A 5,318-nucleotide genomic window follows, 5' to 3' on the forward strand; every position below is an offset into this window, starting at 1 on the left:
AGCGGAATGGTAAAATTGACAAATCTCATTATAGTTCAATGTATTTTATTTGCATTGTTATTTAACTGTCCAATCTCCTTGGTGGACTATAAGTACTTTATTAGCAAGATGTTACCCAATCATTTTTGTCTCTTAAAAGTCAGTGGCTAGAGAGTCAGATTCAGGCAGCAGCTGTGGCGGTTCTTGTCTTCTCTCGCTCTCTTCACTATATCCCTTTCGCTTCTGGAAACATAGCCTTTGGTGTGGCTTTCTCTGATGGTGTCATCAAGGTATTCAGTGACATGAGGGTATGCAAATTATCTACACCATAGGAGGTGAAGAAGCACAAGAAGGCAGTGCTCTTCTGACTGAGCGAGGACAAGAAGAACGTCATCCTGGAAGAGGGCAAGGAGATTCCAGTTGGAGATGTCGGCCACACTTTGGACGACTGTAATCCCACCTTTGTCAAGATGCTGCCGGACAATGACTGCCCCTAAGACCTCTATGATGCAACTTACAAGACCAAGGAGAACAAGAAAGAGGATGTGGTGTTTATCTTTTGGGCCCCTGATTGTGCATCCCTTAAGAGCAAAATGATCTTAGCTAGCTCTATGATGCAATCAAGAAGAAGCTGACTGGGATCAAGCATGAATTACAAGCAAACTCCTATGAGGAAGTCAAGGACCACTGCACCCTGGCAGAAAAACTGGGGGTGGGGGGGGAGTGCTGCCATCTCCCTGGAGGGCAAGTGCTTGTGAACCCCTTCAGCCCCCTGCCTGGAGCATGTGACAGCCTCAAACATTCCCATGGGGGTGAGCTGTAGGCTACCCCCTTCCTGCCAGACTGGAAAGGCTGGGGGGATTCTAGCAGGGGAAAGACAATTCCTTCACCCCAGTTGCCAAACATTCTCCCCACCCTCTGGAACTTCCTACTCCCTCCATCCCTGATGGTCTGGCCATCTCAAATCTCTTTTGGTCCTGTGATTCCTATTGGGTTGAAATAGACCAAGTTCCCCCAGGTACCCCAGTTTAAGGAGTACCTTTATTTTTTTTAATGACACCTCCACTCCCTACCCGTTCCTTTCCCTTTCAAGGCTATTAATTTCTAACAGCAATAGTGACTCTGTTTGTTTAGTTCTGTGTCTAAACCGAATGTGGAGATGACCCCTCCCCATGCCAGCTGGTTCCCATCCCCTTTTACCCTGGTCATGCCCACCTGAGTCAGGGCCAACCAAGAACCTTCCATTTAAAACAAACAAACAAAAAACCAATAATAGAATAGTTCACGTGAAAAATAAACGAAAAAAGACAGCGGCTAGAAAGACCATCATACTGTAATCCTAAAGAAGTAAAAAATTTTTTTATAAAATGAAAAAATATGCACAATATAATTGATAACTGACTTGTTCTAGTAAAGCGATTAAAATATTACAAGGATAAATTGTATTAGAAACTTCTAGTGGGCCTTTTAACATGCTCACAAGGATATGATTCATGACATTAGTACTAATAAGACATAATTAGACTATGAAGTAAGTGAATCTAACATAGCTTAATTATTTCATTCAAGATAATCTGATAAAGTTTTTGTATTCAGCTGTGCAGCCAAGAGCGTTATTTGTATCAGTTTTGCTTTGTTTACTCCTCCAATTAAAAGCCGGGCTTGAAAGATGACTGTGATAATTTTGTCAGTGTAGATTGAATTGAGATTGCTGTTAATAGCTACTCAATGCCATTTATATCAGTGTGGACTTTGTTTTATTTATGCTTCAAATTGACAACATCTGAGATTCTGACTGTTGACTCAAAAGTAGCAAGGATATGATTATCATCTCAAATTAATAGCAACAGACATACAATTTGAATTGTTTATTTTCCAATTACCAGGGCATTATCAAACTCAATCCATACTTCCTGACCATGGCTTAAAATTTATCAAACAAATATTATTAAAAATAAGATTTTGGCCTGGTAAATGAGGTAAATATTTTGGACTGGTAAATTAACTTTTTGAAATGCTATAAAACATGTGTGGTATGTGCACATATGTGTTATGCCAAAACTTTTAGCATCATTTCATCATCTCTGCATCTTATATATGCATGTATTGGGTATTTTATATTGACTAGTTTTTCACTCAATCAAATATAGGCCCTGATCTGGGGGTGGAGGGGAGGGAATGAAAGAAAAAACAATTGTGTTTTCTCTATAGGTGCTTAGGCTGTATCTTTAGAAACATTAAGCTTTGGGAACTCAAAATACAGAAGGGCAATTGTCTTCAAAAACTACTTGCTTTCTAAGATATTATTGGGATAAAACCCTTTGTTATTTTTATGTGCCATTGAGTCACTTGCGACTCATAGTGATATTATGAACAACAACTCTGAAACCTGAGCCAACCTTATTGTCTCTGATACACCTACCCTCATTACCCCAGCCACTGAATCAATTCATCTCATCGAGGGTCTTCCTCTCTTGTGCTGTCCCTCCATCCTCCCAAGCATGATGTCCCTCTTCAAGAACTTGTCCCTCCTTGCAACATGCCCAAAGTATGTCAAATGAAACTTCAAAATCCTTGCCTAAAGAGCATCTTGGTTTCACTCTATCTAGGATAAATTAATTTGTTCTCCTAGGAGTTCATGGTATAGTCAATATTCTTCTCCAACATCACAATTCAGACATCAATTCTCCTTCTATCATTCCTTGTCATTTCCCAGCATTCTGATGCATAGCAAGTAATTGTGAAAACAATGGCCATAATCAGGCTCACCTTAGTCTCCAGACTGACATTGTTGCTCTTCAGCACTCTGGAGAGGTACCTGATAGCAGATTTCCCAATGAAAGTTGTCTTTTGATATAAAAAAAAATCTTGCTGTTCGAATCCACCAGATGCTCTACTGGAGAAGGAGGGACAATATCTTCCTGTAATAGTCAGATCCAATTTAATGGTCCACACACAAAAATAATAAAAATTTAACCATGTTTTTCAAATCTTGGTAATGATAAATACTCATTAACTTCACAATAAATAATAAAAATATTAGTACAGATGGTCCCTGACTTACTATGGGCTCTATTCCAAACTCACCTTTTTAAATTGTTCCAACTTAAATTCTGTACTTCTTTTTATTATGCTTCTATTGTCATAACCATCAGTGCTAGATAGACAAAGCTGACAAAGAGAGAAAAGAAGAAGCTAGTCCTAAGTAACGACAGACCTTAATGAAACAGACCTGAGAAGGATGCCAGGTGACTGCATACAGAGATCAGAAAGGTGTTCAGGCAGATAAAAGCAGTTTCATTTTATAGAGGCTGTTAGGAGATTTAGAGGGGATGATGGTTTGCTCAGGAATTTGGGGGTAGGGGTCTTACCGGGATATGATCGGGCCCAGGTTCTTAGTAGGATCTGGTCATCTTGTCACTTGATTATAATATGATCAGGCCTTATTAAGACATTAACAGGCTTCCATAAGGAATTTTCAGGCCTGGGCACTGCAACATTCTTCCTCCAACCCATTACTTTAAAAATTCTGTCTATAAACTGAATATCTGAGAACAATAACATTAGAATCATGTGTGTTATAACATGGGATGTAGTTCATGTTATCATATAGATGCCAAGGTTGTGTTAGTCTACATCATACATTCTATCAATATGTACTCAGTATGTATTGCTAATAATGGTTTTCAGAGGCAAGCTATTTCAGAAGTGGATGCCAAGCTTGGTTTAAACAGGGACTTTCATCAAACACTGTCCACCATAGGTGACCGTTATTGCATTTGATACATCAGTATCATAGTGTTTAGCATCACAGCAACCACGAGACCATTTCTATACCACTTAGAAGAATATTGGGAAATAAAATAAAATAAAACCATGACTAAGGACCGCAGATTAAAAAATCACTGACCTTTGCCTTGGTAGCATCACTTTCTGTCAAATAGGCCAATGGAGCTCTCGCTATGTTGCTGCTGTTAAGCGCCATCGAGTGGTAGACAACACGAAAGATGTGAACTTATATGACTGTCATTGTTTCTTCATAGCACTATCATTATAAAGCTGGTTTGACATGAAGAGTTTGAAGGAAAAAAAGAGTCAAAGCCCAAAGACCAAGAACATTGCATTGGAACAGATGAAAGAAATAACTCTTTAAAAGGAATATATGGTTAGACATTATATATAAGACAGCAGCCCTAAATAAGAGGTACATCTTTACTATAATGGGGTGAAAGGACAGAGAGGTAGGTGATTATGCAACAATCAATGAATGTTAAAAAAAATGGAATGGAAAAAGGAAGGTGAAGGGATACAATGCAACAATAAATAAATGAAAATCTAACTTTGTAAATATTCATTACAATCACAATTAAATCAATTGATGCATAAAAGGCCTTTGATAAAATCCAACAACACCTTTTTTATCAAAACACTCAACAAAATATCAATAGAAGTAAATTTTCTCAACAGTGAAAAATCCATATGAAAAATCAAAAGCCAACATTGTTCTCAATGAAGAAAGACTAAAAACATTCTCTTTGTGAAAAAGCACCAAAGATGCCACTTTCACCACTCCTATTTAATATTGAAAGTACTTAATAGTGTAATATAAGAGAAAGATATAAGAGACATCCAGATTGTCAAAGAGATGGTAAAACTGTCATTATATGCAAACGATATGATAGCATGCGCAGAATACCCAAAGACCAATTAGACCTAGTAGACAAATTTAGTAGAGTGGCATGATGTAAGATCAATAATACAAAAAACTGAAGTTTTTCTAGAGTTACAAAGAAATCATGGAAAGGGAAACTAAGAAACCAATACTGTTTATAATAGCCAATCAGAACTTATAATACTTGGGAATATACCTGACTAGAAACACAAAAGGCATTTAAAAGGAAGATTATGAATCACTACTGTAAGAAACGATAAGAGACCTAATTAAATAGGAAGATATTCTCTGTTCACATATGCAAAAAGACTCAGCATAATGAAAAATGAAAATCCCTGCTAAAGTAATCTACATGTTTAAAACATGCAATCTCAATGCAAATACCAAACTCATTTTTCAGAGATAGAAAAGGAAACTGACAAGTTTATTTGACAAGAAAGAGACCTTGAATAAGGACATTATCCTAAAAAACAAAAATGAATTGGGAGGTATAGCACATCTTGATCTCAAAATCTACTACACTGCTCTAATAACCAAAAGAGCATGGCACTGGTACAATGGCAGACACATGGAACAATGAAACAGAATCAAGTACTGAGAAATTAATCCATTTACTTATGGTCAACTGGCATTCTACAAGGAAACAAAACCTATTGAAGGGACAGCA

General features: G+C 37.4%; 1 pseudogene; it reads left to right on the forward strand.

Annotated features, from left to right (window-relative positions):
• The first annotated feature begins 236 nt into the window (after positions 1-236).
• On the forward strand, positions 237-737 carry LOC102867993 (annotated as a pseudogene).
• The last annotated feature ends 4,581 nt before the right edge of the window (positions 738-5,318 follow it).

The sequence above is a fragment of the Elephantulus edwardii genome, unplaced genomic scaffold (assembly GCF_000299155.1).
Source record: "Elephantulus edwardii isolate Elephantulus edwardi_28Jun2011 unplaced genomic scaffold, EleEdw1.0 scaffold00110, whole genome shotgun sequence".
NCBI lineage: Eukaryota > Metazoa > Chordata > Mammalia > Macroscelidea > Macroscelididae > Elephantulus > Elephantulus edwardii.